The 14,669-nt window shown below is 40.8% G+C and overlaps 1 protein-coding gene across 1 annotated transcript in view; it reads left to right on the forward strand.

Annotated features, from left to right (window-relative positions):
• Positions 1-648: 648 nt before the first annotated feature.
• The window catches only part of DYRK1A (dual specificity tyrosine phosphorylation regulated kinase 1A), an 86,702-nt gene continuing 72,681 nt past the window's right edge, over positions 649-14,669 (forward strand). Inside the window, exon 1 of the mRNA XM_074903773.1 lies at positions 649-1,159. The gene's annotated coding sequence lies outside the window, so the exon portion shown is untranslated. The remainder of the gene's footprint in view (positions 1,160-14,669) is intronic.

The following is a 14,669-nucleotide window of genomic DNA, read 5'->3' on the forward strand; positions in this document are numbered from 1 at the left end:
GCCGCACGGATCCCGTCACACGCCCGAGGGCGGGGAGGGGGGGCTGCGGTTGCCCTGGCGACCAGGGCCCGCCCTTCACCCGTCGCTCTTCCCCGCCCTCCCCACGTCAGCGCCGTCTCCCGCCCGGCCGGGGTGGGGCAGCCGGCCCGCGTGATTGACAGTTGCCATAGAAACAGGCTCGCCCCGTCGCCATTTTGTCAGTTAGCGCTTTTTTTTTTTTTTTTAAAAAAAACCCTCTTCCCGCCTGAATCGTGGGTTTTATTTTTTTTTCTTCCCCTCCTCCTTCCCACCTCCACCCCGACAGACATTAGCGCACAAGAAAACGAAAGAACACCCTCAAAAAACTGTCCCCCCGAGGGTGTCCGGCGGGGACACGCGAGAAGTTGGTCCCGCGCGGTCGCGGACGAGGAGAGGCTCGGGGCGGCGGCGGCAGCAACAGCAGCGGTGCGGCGCGGCGCGGCACAGCGCCCTGGTGAAGCCGGTTCGCGAGGGAGGGGGAAGGAGGAGCGGGGAGGGAGGGAGGGAGGGGGAGGAGGTAGAGGCTGGCAGGCGGGGGAGGGAAGGAGGGAGGGAGGGAGGGAGGGAGGGAGGGAGCGAGGAGTTCCCGGGGGCTCGGTACGGCGCTGCGCTTCCCCCCCACCCCCTCCTCCTCCTCCTCCCCCCGCCCGCCCGCCGCTGTCCCCGCGCTGCCTGGCCGGGGCTCAGGCCGCCGCCGCGCCGAGCCGAGGTGAGGCCGGGCCCTGCCGTTGCCGCCGCCGGGCGCTGCGCAGGTTTGGAACGCGCGCCATTTTGTGAGCGATAGAAAATCCAGCCCGGCCAGGAAGCGCCGCGGATCCGCCCGCCGGGCCGGGCCGGGCCCCCCCCCACACACAGCCCGTCTTCGCCGCCCAGAGAGGAAGGCGCGCAGCGGACAGACCCCGGGGCCGGTGCCCTCCGCGCCCCGAGCGGCACCGGCACCGCCGCCAGCCGTGCGGGCCCGAGCGCGGCGGGGCGGCCGGACTGCGGAGCGCACAAGAAGGAGGCGCTGCCGCGCCGGGGCCCCTGGCCGAGGCCGGGGGAAGCGCTCGCTCCTCGCCCTGCCCGCGCCCGCCGCCCGAGGGAAGAGGCCTCAACCGGGAGAAGCCGGTTCACAGCGCTGGGCCCGTCGCCCCCCACACGGGTAAGTGAGACGCCTCAGCCGGTGGCGGGGAGCTGCGCAGCGGGACGAGCTGGTGCCACCTCCCGGCCCGGCGCGGTCGAGGGGGGCGCAGCGCAGGGGGCAGCTCCGCTGCCATCTTAGAGAGAGGAGGTGGGAAGAGCGCAGGGGCCCGCCGAGCCCCGGGCCGGAGCTGGCAGAGCCGGCACCCGCACCGGGCTCTGGACCTGGCCTTCTTCCCCGCTCTTCCTACCGCCGCCCCCTTCTGGGGCAGGCCGGGCATGGCTGGGGGGCAGCGGCGGCTGCGGCCTCTGCGGCCCTTCTCCCTTCGGCGTCCGGGAGAGGCTGTCGCTGGCGGGTTGGGAAGTGGAGCGGCGAGGAGGGCCGCAGGACCGGCGGTGGAGGAAGGGAGCTCGCCGGGATCCTCTCGCTCTTATGCGCAACGCCCTGCGGTGGGCGGGTGCGAGGTCTCGCCCCAGTCTGGAGCGGGGAGAGGGCGGTGGGGAGGGCGTCAGGAGTTGAACCGTCAGCTGAGCGGGCACCTGTTGTGGTGGAGGCTTTAGGTGCCCCTGTCCGCACCCGTGTGAGGGACTTGTGCGGTTGGTAGGTAGGTAGGTGGGGAAGTTGGAGGCCGATGTCGAAGCAGTACCTGTGTGAGATGACTGTCATCTGGGCGAGAGAGAAAGTGGGGTGGGGAAGAGGAGGGAGAAGCGCTTGGAATAGGCACGGGGACACAGACAGACGCTTCTGTATTTTAATAGCTGGCTGCAGTCTTTTAGGAATTTAGCTTTGTGTTGCTGAAGAAATTGGAGACCTCATCTGATACATAGGGTGCTCCTTCTCTGGAGTGGTATTCCCTCCCACCACCACCAAATCAGAAAACGCAATTAAAAGTACTGTAATTTGCAATTTCGAAATTGGTGCATTTTTGAATCTCTGTCAGCTTTGAAGTTTTCAGTTTAGTCTGTCCAAAGACAATGTAGGGGTTCTTTGATCATGTGTCTAGATTGCTGCTGTTACTTAGTTCTCCTATTACTCCACAGTCATTGGGGGAAATAAACATTCATTGTTCTTTAAAATTAACAAAGACAGAATATCTGACTACAAAATAAATCAACAAGCATGTTTTTGACAACCTACTGTTTTAATCCGAATGAGAGTGTGCTGTTAACTTTTGCCAGTAGGTATATATGTAGTCACACTTGCATGGATATAGTACATGGGGGGGGGTCTAGATAAGTAGAAGTTAACAACTTGTTTTATTATCGTGTTGGTATTTCATTCTTCTTTCCTTAAGAAAAGGTGTGTGTGAAGCTGAAGAATATGTCAATGATATCTGGTGATAAATAGGCAAACATTTTGTTTGTAGTAGTGTTTAATTACCTGCCTGTAACCAAGCATAGTTTAACTTACTGGAACAGCCTGTAGCCCTAAAAAGTTTTGGTAAACTTGTTTTCTCTTTTTCTCTGCACCCCCCTCCCCCCAACCTCTGTAGGTTGGATATTTTTGGAAAATTAATTATACCCTATAGAATTAGGATAATAACACTGAAAATAACTCTTGAGTGTGAGCTAGTATTTGTTAACCATTATCTAGATATATTTGGTGAACTTGGTGTGTATGTGTATATATATAGACTACTTTTGTAGGCTATGCTTCATGGTTTTGGCTTATATGAATTATTTAGAACTAGAGTGTTGTTATTTGCAGTCTGAAGTAGAACATGAGTGTGATGTGTTAAATTTACATTTTCTGCTGTGAATTAAAAATTCTGCCAAAGTTTATGAAGCTTACCGAGTTTAAGTCATGGTTTTTGAGTATTCTTTGAGTAAAGCAAGTGTATTTTGTTCTGAAATGAATAAAGAGCAACGTCTTCTTAAATCAGGAAAAGAGGGTAATTCCTTCTGTTAGATTATTGTGTATGCATTTACATATGACAATAGTTTAATATTGTTTCCAGGCAAATAGGTAAGAAAGACAGTTTGTTATATGAGCAGCAGTGTTACAGTTCCCGAATCAATACTTGGGTGGATTTAGAACTTGTCATTGGAATCCCCTCCCCCATGCTGGACAGTGACAGAGAAGCTGCAATGAGGATAATTTTACCTAATAGCAGCCAAGAGTTCTCTATTTCAGTGTCAATTTATGGGTAGCATTCTCTTACTTGTGTAAAATAATGAGGTAGTCATCAGGAACTTATAAATTTTTAAGGGACGTGGATTTTGCATAGACTGGGAATTAAGACATAATGACCATAAATGACTTCTAACTAACTGGTTGATAGTTTAAACAAAGTAGAAAAACATGACTTGTGTCTAGTATAAACTGTGTGCCTATTCTATATGTTAAAAGCTACACTTAATTAGGATGTATTTGCTGACGTATATACTACATTTAAAAAAAATCTTATAGGGCCTTTCAAAGAAACATGCCTGTCTTTGCTTTAATGGTCTTCCCATGATATTTTTGTCATTTTAGTGCAAGTTAGTCAACACCTTCATATAAAGTGAAAAAGTCCCTTTTAGTTTATGCTAACATGTTGGAAACTGTACCACCTGGTCATGTGGTAGTATGCAAAAAGACTAATTAAACACCTGAAAAACTGTACCTTTATTTCTTATGATAGCATTTTAACAGTTTTGTCTGAACTGAGTGGCTATTCAAAGACTAAGGCATACTCTTACCAAAGATGCAATTTTGTTGCTATAATGAGTTTCTCTTTTCAGCATTCCTCTTAAAACCTCTTTATTTCAGGTGTTTTTAACACAGAGTACAGGACTGTAGGTTGAAAGTTGTTACAGCTTATGTTTTTGAGTAAGAAGTGAAGACTGGTATATGTTTAGCCTCTCTATGGTAATTTTTAATGGTATTTTGAGAATTATTCTCCAGCATGAAGTAAAAAACTTTCTGATATCCCTGTTTTGTACGAGCACAGGAGACTTGTATAACTTCTGAAATCCTGTTGTAAATAGATCTGTTGTTGTAGAATAGGATTATTTACAGAGAACTGCTGCTTTTGTCTTTATAACTGAGTACAATAGATTATTTGTTAAGTTTACAGTTTCATCTCTTTTTTTTTAGTAAGAATTTGGTAAAAAACATCTTTTAAAAAAATTTATGTAATAACTTTTTTGCTAATCAGGCTTTAAGAAGTCTAAAAGACTTGATGTGTTTATGCCGTGAGACTTCTTTTTTTCTCTAAGACGATTTGAAATAATACAAAAAAACCTTTCTGAGCAAACATGCCTTTCTTGTAAGCTTATGAGTGGAGAAAAAAGTAAACAAGACATTTTGAGAAGGGGAATACTTTCCTTTTCCTTCCTCACCTCCATGGGTCCTTCAGGAGGAGTGTTTTGGGAACTGTAGTCCGTTGATGGTTTGAAAACAGTGGAGAAACTTTTGGTAATTAGAAACAATTGTTACTTCCAGAAGGATGTTTTCTATAGGTACAGTAATCTAGTGTTCTGTTTTTGAGGTGACATAATGTAGCAATAGAATTGCAGTGACCTAATCAATAGGTGCATGCAACAATTCATGTAGGAGTTTGTCATTGATATCCAGTGGTTATCTTTTTTCCTTTATAGGGAAGAAAGGTAAAATTTGTGTTTGATTCCCTTTTTTCCAAGCATGACTGAAAAAATAACTACTTTTGTTGGCACAAGTGTATTTCATTACTTTGGAATAGGTCTCTAGTTCACACTTAGTGCAGCTTTATTTGGAGTTTAACTCCCTTTCCTCTTAATACTCATATATATGCATCTTGTCCAGTATCTGTTGATGCTTAATTATGGCTTACTTGTCTGAGAGTACAGATCAAGAAAGGGGCTCTTCTTTGACTAGAAAGAACATAGTGATGAGACAGGCCAAGCTTCACTGTCTTCATAAGGTTTCCTTTCCCCTTTTTCACTTCCCCTGCTCTCGCCACCTTTTTTTTTCCTTTCCCTCTCCAGTCTCTGAAGGATAGGTGGGTTTGTCTACCCTTGAAAAGGTTGGAGATGATATGAAAGGTACTGATGTTACCATACCCATGTTCGTTACAAAAATGTCCTGTCCATATGATTTATAGGCAGAATACCCAATGAAGGACTGGGGAAATGGTGGAAGATAGCTTCCAGTCAGCTCTGCTTCGTATAGTGTGAATACTCTGGAGCCTCTGAGCCTAGGTAGTAGCTGTTCCAGTTACCCCATATGAAGACATAATCAGTTTAATTTTAGCTCTGAATATAGCATTTCTTAAAAGCAATGAAAGTGTTTCTGTAATTAAAATAACATAAGCTAGCACTTATTTGTAAACATACTCCTTACAAAGTTTCCAGGGTCTTAGGAGCACTAAATACCTGAAAGTTAAACAGAGTAAATGAAAGTGAAATTAACTCCATTAAGTGTCAGTTTTGTTCTAGCTGTGAGGAACTAAGCTTTCAATTTGTGTTACATAAAGTTCCCAAACCTTCTATTTTTCTTTTTTTTCCCCCCTTTTTCTTTTCCCTCAGAGACAAATAAAAATAGACTGTTTTGAGTCAGTTAAAGGACTAGTTAATAATATATTAATACATCTATGTGTTGAAAAGTTTCCTGTTTCTTTTTAATATGTTTGGATGGTGAAATAAGAGAGGAATGGAAAAGTACAAATTGATTTTTGGTGGCAGAGTTATTCTTTCAAAGTATAATTGAAAAAATTTAGAGTGAATTTTGAGGAGTTACTGAAAAAAATCGAACTAGTAGAATGACTAGTTGGCACAATCATAGTTAAATACATTTAAATGATTAAATCAAACTTGCCCGTAAAACTTTTAAACCCTAATGTCCTGAAAACCTGTCGTTCATTGGTTTTTTGGCTTCCTGGCTTCAAACACATGTAGCAAATGTTTTTATTTATTCAAAATCCTGTTTACCAATGTGTGCTCAAATCTTAATTTGTGTTCCTATGAACTACACAAATTGCTAATAACTTGTCATTTACTTTGCCAGTGGACCTGTCACTGAGGACCCAACTGGTGCATAGCACATTCGCTTCCTTTATAGACGAAACAGTTTTGTGTCCATGCTGTCCGTTTACTGTTTAAATTGAAGGAAGGGGTAAAAAGAGGAAAAATACAGTCAGGTAGGGAAGTTAATGTGTTAGTACTTACTCAGTTCTGTATTTTCCTGAACACTATGTATTTCCTTACACCGATCTCTGTTTGGTCTGTCCAGTTGTAACTACAGCTTTTTTCCTACTTATAAATGTATAACCATATATATTCTTGGGTTCTAAATACAGTTTTAACAGTGCTTATACATGAAACACATGTAGGCTATGTGTATAATTACAGACAGATCAGTTTCTAATGCCCCCTTTCAAAATCTGATTGATACTGGAAGCTCAGTAACTTTTTTGGATCATGTCTGATTCTGTCTTCTTTCTTGTTATTCTTTCTAACTTGCAGATAAGTAGGCATTAAGTTAATGGCATGCTAAAAATTTTAAGTTAGTGTTTGGAATTTATTGATGTGTTTGTTAATGTTACAAGAAGTGATTGTTGCACGAAGATCTTGGCAGTTTATGAAACCTGTCTGTACAAGTTACTCATAAATACTACCAATACTGGCTCATAGTTGTGGAATAACACAGCTGAATGTACATTTTTCGCCATGATCAGATGGTCATAAGCTTAGAATTATGTGCTTTTGTATTTAGGGTGACTTTCTTGTCAGTGTCATAGTGTGCCTTCAGAAGTTGAGATTTTCATGGCAAGCCCTTTGCAAGGAAATGAGCATTACTGCAGATGCTGAATGTGAACATGATGGCACATATCTGTCTGTCTTCCCACTGAAATCAGATTTTTGCTGAAGTAAAGTTCTGAATATGCTAAGGCCACAAACTTAGATTTCACTTTTCTTTCCCCCAGAATCAGAAGTACTAGCAGGTGCTGTTTTTGGGAGAGGTCAGTTAACTATGTAGTTACTACAGCTTCATTTTGAATGACCCTTGTTATCTCCTCAGACTTTTCCTGATGGTTCATTATTTTTAATACACACTGTGTTTTAAAAAGTTAGTTTCTGAGTGAGTTAATGTCTTCTGTGAACTATGTCTACTAGAGACAGCATCATAAATGATTCATTTATGTTGAAGGCTGAGTGGAAAGAGTATATATGATACTGTGTTATAAACTGTAGTTGAAGTTTGTATTATAAGGGCCTAGTTAAAAATTGCTTAGTTTTGCGTGTTGTACTACTTGGAGACCTTAGCTAGGATCTGATTTCCATTTTGTTTTGTACTGTACAACATGGAGTATTATTTCTCCATTTAATCAGGATTTCATGACTTTGAGATGCATACCCATTCATTCCTAATGTTCTCCTGTGTAGCTTTTTTGTTATGACATTGTGTAAATGCATACATGTTTGTGGCTTGTTTTTTCTTCCGGTAAATAGAAAGGGTTCTGAGTTACTGTAGTCTGATAGTCTGTTGTACAAAAGCTTAATGATAGAAGGTCTCAAAACTAATAATCTGGAGGTGTGAATGGAAATCATTAATGACATCTGATGTGGTCCTTATAAGAGAGTTTATCTCATGTCTTTGTAGGATTTGTTTGGGGGTATTTTCACCTGTGTGTTTTATAGAGCATGCAATCATGATTTGCAGTTAACAGTATCCATGAGTCTACTTTCAATCTTTTTACCCATCAAAACATTCATTTACGCATCTCTACGGAGTTAAATTAACCAGAGTCATGTTCACAGCATGGACATTTTAAAACTTTATGAGCTTAGTTTTGAAACCTTGAGAAATCCAGTTGCACATGTGGAAACAGATTGTTGGAGTACGAAGTGCTTGGTCGCCTTGCCTTAGTGGATAATGATAACACTGACAACTTTTGTCATTCTTAAATCAAAGTTGGATTTGCTTCACGTGATGTGGACTAGAAACTTATGTAATGTTTTTCTTGAGTAAGGAACCATTAGAACTGGAGACTATTTCTAGTAATACCTAGTGCCTCTTTACTTAATTTACATACTGCCAGACAATTGCAGTAAACTAAAATATAAGTTTTTGCTAAAATATTTCCGTTTAATTTCCTACAGAAGTTAATAAAGCAAGGAAAACACGTAGGCCAAGTTATTTGTGGTATCTTGAGTTCTCTGTTTTGAAGTGTAGCTTAAAAAATTTTGATTTTTTTTTCTCTTCTTATAATGCAAAGAAATAGTTGTGTACCTGGATAAAGCAGGTATATCATCCTGGTTTTCTGCTAGATGTTGTTAACCAGCATCCAGTTATTTCAAGAAATGAGAAAACAAGTTCTGCCTATAGTTCACAAGGTTCAAGTATTGTGTTTTGAAACCATTCTCTCTTCTGCACAATTTATAAAAATGCTACTTCTCTAATTGAACAGAGATAATTTTAGATACATTTGCTTCAGTTTAGCTACTGTTCTAATGGAAGCAAAATATAAAAGTAGAATGTATGTAGTGATATGCAGGGACATTCAGCTCAGTGTTTTGTATGTGAAGAGAAGGAATGTACATATGTGACAAACTGACATTTTTAAGAGGTCTTCTGAAGCTCTGCCAGTGTATGCATGTGGTGCTTTGCGTTTGGAAACATTAGGGATGACGGGTGACCTATGATCAGTCTGTATCCATGACTTCTGTGCATATAGACTCAGTATTTGTAGGGTGTGGGGCTTTTATTTAGTAGCAGAAAAAAAAAAAATCCTCCATAAGCTTTCTAAATGCTTACTAAAAAAACGTTTTAAGATAAAAGAAACACCAAACCGGAGTAGTTCATGTCATTAAATATTTTTCTAGTACCCAGAAGTTCATGGTAGACTCGCATTCTGAAGCATGGGAGTGTTTGGTTTGGGGTGTTTGTTTTTTTTTTTTTCCCCTCCCCCCCTATTCTGTCCAATGTAATTTTTTAAAAATTTCATCAGGGACATGTTCTGATTGAGATCAGTAAATAATTCTTTTATGTGTGAAAAGGATTTCCTTAGTTCACATTTGTTGCCCTTCAGTATGTATTTCCAAAGTGTGTTATGAGAGAGAGAGGACTTAATTGACCTTTTCTATGTTATTCATCATTTTGTATGTCTGTATCACTATTTTTTTTAATGTCAAAAGTACCAGCTTAAGTCTACATAGCTAAAACAGTATTTTGTCATACTGTTGGCCTCACTCTTTGTTAAGATTTTGAGTGTTATAATGTGTCTTTATTGCAATGTCAGAATATGCACTTACTTCTATACAGTAGTTTGAATATGGGATGAAGAGTTTAATTTTTAGATCTCCATATTTGAAAAATTTTCTGTTGGTATTTTCTATTATAGGATTCGTTTGAGGTGAGACGGAAGCTCAAGATACATTTTTAGCAAGCATACAGCCAGCCCAGAATACAATTTCTAAGTTGTGTTAGTCATTATGTATGTTCTGAAACGTATGAGCTCCCAACTTGACAGTGCCAGTTTATTTATGTATTTGAGAAAACAGGTATGCATTATATTCCATATGTTGTAAGCATGGCTTTTCTCCTTATATTTTAATCTTGAGTACCTCTGTAGCGTTGCATTGGACTTTGTTATTTATTTCCATAAGAATTCCCAAACTAAGTCAAGCACTCAAAACACCTGACAAAAATGGGAAATTATTTCTTGCTTTTGGTGGTGCAAACTATCTTTCATCATGCAGTAAATATATTAATATTTTTTAGGTACAAATTGTTAATAATTGCACACTGTCCAGACCTTGCACTTAGTCTCAGGCTTGTGACTTTCTCATGGGCTTGTGCACAGATGTAACATTTTAGTATCCGAATCTAGCAAACTCTAACAGATCCTTTCAGCATGTTGTGGAAGAGAAATGTTTTTCAGTGATTAGGGTCCAATGTATAGAAAAAACCCTACACCAAACCTAGAAACATTTATATATCTTGCTTGTTGGCAGCCTGACTGAAGACACCGAGTTCCTGCTTTTTGGGGTGGGGAGAGGGATTTCAGAGATTTTAGGTATTTTGTACAGCACTTCATGTTGCTTTCCATACACAGCAGTTTTTGCTTTGCTAACAGGAGATAAAATACATGTTACTAAGCTGCTTTTTAGCAAGGGGAATGAAAGCAAAAAAGGTAAAGTGACTTGCCCAAAGTTACACAGTGACACAACGGGTGGAGCTGAGGTTAAGGGTTTAGGTGTCTTAATGTCTTAATATCAGGATGCTATGTATTTGCAGTTGCATTTGACGTGAGTTTGTATTCCAAGTGCTTTGTAACTCAGAGAAGCAGTCTCTTAAGGTTGGAGAGTGACTCAGCATATCCAGATAGAGGTCTGCTCAAGGAATTTGGGATTTGTTTGGAAATTGGGGGGAATTAGAGTTCATACTCATTTTTCCCAAAGGGATTTTGCTTGTCTTCAAAAAAAAAAAAAAAAAAAAAAAAAATCATTTTTTGCTTACAACCTCTTTCCCTATTTTATACACATACCTCAATTTTGGTAAATAACTGATGATACTATTTACTGAAACACTCCATTTATGCTATAGCTGGCATTTACTACATAGCTTTGTTTCTATGTGCTATCCTCCTGATGTACATGATAAGCATCTGTTCAATGAATAAAACAGCATTTGACTGTGTAAGTAAAGATTGTGTTACACAATTCTGTCCTCTTATGTATTTTGCATCAGGCCTGCCTTAAACACTTCTTAGCTTAGTCTGTGATTTATTGACATTTATAAAACTTTTTTTTCACATGGAAGGAGAAGGAGCCACATATGGTATTTGCCCAGTTTGTATGATTGAAACATCTCCTTGTCATTAGTACAGAAGCTCCCACCTCTCCTACATGATCTGGCAGGGCTGGGTTCTCAATCTGACGGGTCAACCACTTGAGTGAACTGACTGGGTAACAATGGGTTACCTGTGCAAGTGTAGACTGGGTGTGTAAACCACACTTCTGTATGCTTGAGTTTGGTTGACTTTCATGAGGGAAGATTGGCCAAATAAATGAAATGTGACTCTTCTACAATAATAGTTTGTGTTCTAATTTTAGCTGATCAAACTTGTCAGAGTTTTGAGACATTGGTAGTTGTGGCAGTGAAGGGAACAAACTGATAGAAGCTGATGGTAACGATTGAAACTGTAAGTCTTCTGCTACTATGCCTTCTTAAATTTGGGGGAAATTTGAGAAGACTTCATTATCTTTTTTTCATCCAAATCAGTTTCATTTTCTAGCATGAGTTAAAACCATAGTGTGGTACTTAGTTACAGTGCTGAAAGAATGCTGAAGGACAGCACAGCAAAGGTGCTCAGAGAAAAACACAAGCAACATTGGTTTTCTCCCCCCTTTCCTTCTACCCTAAACCATTTCCTCTTTCCACCCACCAATTCTGTATATGTTTCCTGAGGCTAGTGAAAATTACCTTGCTCTCCCCCAAACTGTATCTATGCCAAATTTGAAATAAATGATAAAAAAGAAGCAAAAAGTTGAAAAGCAACAATTCTTTGTTTTGGTATCGCATCTACGAGGGGTATGGGACATGCATGGTGTTTAATCTGATGACATTATGTGGGTTTGTTTTACAGCATAAGTATTAACAAACTGATGTGAAGTTCATGCTGCAAGAAGTAGGGACACTGAAGCACTTTGAGGGAAATCGTGGAAAGAGTTGTTCTAAGGCAAAGTGTGCAACAAGGAGATCTTTGAAAGCAATTACCACTTAAACAGCTCCCCTCCTCTCCAGATTCTGGCTGCTTGTTCCCACCTGCTTTGTGTTGGCACAGCTGTTTGTAAGACCAACCAGCGAATCAGACTTGGGAATTGAGTTGGCTGAAATATATAATTTTATATATATAACATTTGGGTGTGTGTGGGGGTGGAGAATCAGGTTACTTTTCAGTCAGATCGGTTCCTAGACCCAGTACATGGTGCTGCTGCTCAGACATTTGACAAGATAATGGAATGGGTTGTGTGGGTGGACAGGAACAGGGTGCCTAGAAGAGGCAGGGGTTGGTTAACAGGCTCCGATAGCACTGTTACTTAATGGAGAACATCACTCTGAGGAATTTTTGCCACCCCTCATGTAGTAAATCACTTTCTTGTCAGTCTCTGTCTCCCCCCTCCCTTGCTCTGCCTCTCAGACTTTTGCTTGCTATCTCAGACTTCCCTGCTTGATACTTCTCTAATGGTCCCACTCTGATGCTGTCCTGCTTGTGTGCACTCTTTATAAGGCGCTACCGCAGCCCTACTTGATGACAAGTTCTCTAACTCTCCTACTTTCCTGTTTGCTGTCTAACCTTGTTTTTTACTCCTGATGCATCTGTTTTCTTGTGCTCTTCCTCTAGTTCTTCCTCATTCTCACTCGTTCTTTTTTACAATTTTCTAACTTCAGCTCATGCCCTTTTTCTCCCATGTCCTTTCTAGTGCTCTCTCAACCTTTTCTCCCATGTCCTTTCTAGTGCTCTCTCAACCTTTTCTCCCATGTCCTTTCTAGTGCTCTCTCAGCCTTTTTTTTTGTCTCTTGCTTGCTGTGTTTTATCCTGCTTGTTCTTCCTCAGTTCTTACTTTCTCTTCCCCCCTGTAAGAACAGTGCTTTTGAGGGGAAAAAAAATATCCCATGTTGTAAAGACTATTAAGAAACCCAAAGTTTTAAATTTGCTGTTGTGTCACTGTCCCGTCCCCCCCCCCCCCCCCCCCCCCACTTTACCACAAAACAATACAATATATAGATTTCTTTTCAATCTTATGCACTTCTGAAATTCTTACTTGAATTCTATATTGCCTTAAAATAGATATGTGCATACAAAATAGATATTGTTCTTCTTTGGACAAACTGAGAGACGAATTGAAGTTTCTAAAGTTAATGTTCTAACTAAAGGTCTTTTTCAGCTTTCTCGGTAAGATCTGAACATAACTTATTGATACCAGAAGCTAAGTTGCAGAGCAAAGATGCTTAGTTTCCTTATTCCTGTTATACAAAGGAGACGTGAAAAAGTGTTTCTCTTGATAGCTTGATTTTAACACAACCACTGGCTGGATGCGTTATGTTAACAAACAATTCTTTTGGAAATTCCATGCTTGCTTGTCCTCTTAAATAAGTGACCAGAGCTGCTGGGATTACGCTGTTGTTTCACTTCCATGTATTCAGATACATAATATTTTTGTTCATGTTGTTTAAACTTTCTTGATAACTATTTACCTCTCAGTTGGGAAAGTAGACAGGAGACAGGAGTGCTGATTCCTTAGTATCTGAATCCATCTATATTTTAGTATCCATCCATATTTTTATAATCCAAAGTGACTTCAAATAAAAATGTGGAAGACTGGACAATATGTTTGCTCTTTATAGCAGGAAAAAAGCAAAAGTATTTTTCTGCCCATCTCCTTCTCTAAGCTGTTGGGTGGACTGAAGGCAGGAGCACCTTAAATACCTTGCAAAGCGTGCTTTTTCCAAACAAAATGCGATAGACAACATCTTACATTTGCATTCTTATATGAGAGTGCACTTAAACATATCACTCTCTGAGCTTGCAGGTTTTTGTTTCGTTAGGCCAGCTGTTCTAGGTCAGTTTATCAAGCAGCTTGCTATCAGGATGTACATGCTAATAGGGCAGACACTGTTCTGAATTACAATAGTTGTCTTTGGAAATGTTCACTCCATTCCTTCTTGGTTAGTAAATAAAAGTATTACTCATAAATTCTATATCTCATCAGTGGCTTGTCTCATTTGTTTTAAAAAACAAATAAACCCATCAATTTTCTCTTCTGCTTTGGGTCTTGTTCTAGTCTGCTCTTCCATAAACTTCGTTCATCACGCTTGTTTTATGCATGGGTTTTTTTTTCATGGCTAAAGACTTTTGGCTTGTGATAAACAACATGGCATTGTTTGTTTCTAGCAGTAGTTCATGTTCCTTAATCAAATAATGGTTTAGCTACTTTGATGTGTAGTGCCTGTGTTTCTCCCTTCCTATCACCTTCTTCAGCAATCCATTCCACTTTTCCTAAAGCCTTGTATCTTTTTTTCCCTAACTTGCTTTGGGTTGACTATTCTGCATTTCAGAACTTCTCATGTTGGCTGTCTTTGTTGCCCTTCAGGGCATCCATCTTGAGCCCTTCAGGAAAAGGAGAAAGACTGCTCAGTGTTTTCAGGCAGTGTCTGTGGCAGATATAATCTGCACAGGTTAGCATGTCCCTGGCTCTTTCCTAAACACATGAATGTCTCCTTACTTTCTAGTAATTCCTGTAAATCCAGTATGAAGCTAACTTGAAGTATTTTGAATAAAAATCTCTCTGAGCAAAAAGGAGATTTGACCTTAGCTGCTAGATCCATGTGGGGATCCATCTTCCCTCAGATAGATTTGGTGTAGCACTACTGAGCTCCATAGATGTCTCTTTCTCTTAAGCTCTGGAGCTGTTAAGTCTACTTTATGTTTAGTTCAAGTAATGTCTGAAATTAGGAGTGTGGAGTTGTGGCTTATTTCCAAAGGTGGTGCTTTCTTGTTTAAAAAAAAAAAAAAAAAAGTGTTGGGAAGAGGGCAGTTCCAGTTTTGAATCCATTAAACATAGCT

This window comes from Athene noctua, chromosome 1, assembly GCF_965140245.1.
Source record: "Athene noctua chromosome 1, bAthNoc1.hap1.1, whole genome shotgun sequence".
Classification (NCBI taxonomy): domain Eukaryota; kingdom Metazoa; phylum Chordata; class Aves; order Strigiformes; family Strigidae; genus Athene; species Athene noctua.